Here is a 2,447-nt window from a genome sequence, read left to right as displayed (position 1 = left end):
TGGTTCGAGCCCACCCGGGAGAGGTGTTGTGGGGTCTCAAATGAAACGTAGAAAGCAAAAGTTTTTCTACAATACCTGACGACCATTTAATTTCTGAGCTTCCGTGGCTCAATGGTTAGCGCGTTCGGCTGTTAACCGAAAGGTTGGTGGTTCAAGCCCATCCGGGAGCGGTGTTGTGACGTCTCAGATGTGACGTAAAAAGTCAAAGTTTTTACACAATACCTGACGACCATTTAATTTTTGGGCTTCCGTGGCGCAATGGTTAGCGCGTTCGGCTGTTAACCGAAAGGTTGGTGGTTCAAGCCCACCCGGGAGCGGTGTTGTGGGATCTCGAATGTAACGTAGAAAGCCAAAGTTTTTCCACAATACCTGACGACCATTTAATTTTTGGGCTTCCGTGGCGCAATGGTTAGCGCGTTCGGCTGTTAACCGAAAGGTTGGTGGTTCAAGCCCATCCGGGAGCGGTGTTGTGACGTCTCAGATGTGACGTAAAAAGTCAAAGTTTTTCCACAATACCTGACGACCATTTAATTTTTGGGCTTCCGTGGCGCAATGGTTAGCGCGTTCGGCTTTTAACCGAAAGGTTGGTGGTTCAAGCCCACCCGGGAGCGGTGTTGTGGGATCTCGAATGTAACGTAGAAAGCCAAAGTTTTTCCACAATACCTGACGACCATTTAATTTTTGGGCTTCCGTGGCGCAATGGTTAGCGCGTTCGGCTGTTAACCGAAAGGTTGGTGGTTTAAGCCCATCCGGGAGCGGTGTTGTGACGTCTCAGATGTGACGTAAAAAGTCAAAGTTTTTACACAATACCTGAAGAGCATTTAAATTTTGGGCTTCCGTGGCGCAATGGTTAGCACGTTCGGCTGTTAACCAATAGGTTGGTGGTTCGAGCCCAACCGGGAGAGGTGTTGCAGGGTCTCAGATGTCTCAGATGTAACGTAATAAGTCATAACTTATCCACAATACCTGACAACCATTTAATTTCTGAGCTTCCGTGGCGCAATGGTTAGCGCGTTCGGCTGTTAACCAAAAGGTTGGTGGTTCGAGCCCATCCGGGAGCGGTGTTGTGAGGTCTCAGATGTGACGTAAAAAGTCAAGGTTTTTACACAATACCTGACGAGCATTTAATTTTTGGGCTTCCGTGGCGCAATGGTTAGCGCGTTCAGCTGTTAATCGAAAGGTTGGTGGTTCGAGCCCACCCGGGAGAGGTGTTGTGGGGTCTCAAATGAAACGTAGAAAGCAAAAGTTTTTCTACAATACCTGACGACCATTTAATTTCTGAGCTTCCGTGGCTCAATGGTTAGCGCGTTCGGCTGTTAACCGAAAGGTTGGTGGTTCAAGCCCATCCGGGAGCGGTGTTGTGACGTCTCAGATGTGACGTAAAAAGTCAAAGTTTTTACACAATACCTGAAGAGCATTTAATTTTTGGGCTTCCGTGGCGCAATGGTTAGCACGTTCGGCTGTTAACCAAAAGGTTGGTGGTTCGAGCCCATCCGGGAGCGGTGTTGTGAGGTCTCAGATGTGACGTAAAAAGTCAAGGTTTTTACACAATACCTGACGAGCATTTAATTTTTGGGCTTCTGTGGCGCAATGGTTAGCGCGTTCAGCTGTTAATCGAAAGGGTGGTGGTTCGAGCCCACCCGGGAGAGGTGTTGTGGGGTCTCAAATGAAACGTAGAAAGCAAAAGTTTTTCCACAATACCTGACAACCATTTAATTTCTGAGCTTCCGTGGCTCAATGGTTAGCGCGTTCGGCTGTTAACCAATAGGTTGGTGGTTCGAGCCCACCCGGGAGCGGTGTTGCGGGATCTCAAATGTAACGTAGAAAGCCAAAGTTTTTCCACAATACCTGACGACCATTTAATTTTTGGGCTTCCGTGGCGCAATGGTTAGCGCGTTCGGCTGTTAACCGAAAGGTTGGTGGTTCAAGCCCACCCGGGAGCGGTGTTGTGACGTCTCAGATGTGACGTAAAAAGTCAAGGTTTTTACACAATACCTGAAGAGCATTTAAATTTTGGGCTTCCGTGGCGCAATGGTTAGCACGTTCGGCTGTTAACCAATAGGTTGGTGGTTCGAGCCCAACCGGGAGAGGTGTTGCAGGGTCTCAGATGTAACGTAATAAGTCATAACTTATCCACAATACCTGACAACCATTTAATTTCTGAGCTTCCGTGGCTCAATGGTTAGCGCGTTCGGCTGTTAACCAATAGGTTGGTGGTTCGAGCCCATCCGGGAGCGGTGTTGTGAGGTCTCAGATGTGACGTAAAAAGTAAAGCTTTTTACACAATACCTGACGAGCATTTTACTTTTGGGCTTTCGCGGCGCAATGGCTAGCGCGTTCGGCTGTTAACCAATAGGTTGGTGGTTCGAGCCCATCCGGGAGCGGTGTGTTGGATCTCAAATGAAACGTAGAAAGCAAAAGTTTTTCCACAATACCTGACAACCATT

The 2,447-nt window shown here is 48.2% G+C and overlaps 1 non-coding gene across 1 annotated transcript; it reads left to right on the top strand.

Annotated features, from left to right (window-relative positions):
- Nucleotides 1–538: 538 nt before the first annotated feature.
- On the top strand, nt 539–611 carry TRNAK-UUU (transfer RNA lysine (anticodon UUU)). The gene has a single exon. It is a non-coding gene; the product is annotated as a tRNA-Lys (tRNA).
- Nucleotides 612–2,447: the final 1,836 nt, after the last annotated feature.

Source organism: Phalangium opilio, unplaced genomic scaffold (assembly GCF_054372755.1).
Source record: "Phalangium opilio isolate 3A_F unplaced genomic scaffold, DU_Popi_V2 ptg000021l_1, whole genome shotgun sequence".
In the NCBI taxonomy this organism is placed as follows: domain Eukaryota; kingdom Metazoa; phylum Arthropoda; class Arachnida; order Opiliones; family Phalangiidae; genus Phalangium; species Phalangium opilio.
The sequence above is the reverse complement of the archived record's forward strand: the minus strand, read 5'-3'. Positions and strand labels throughout refer to the sequence as shown.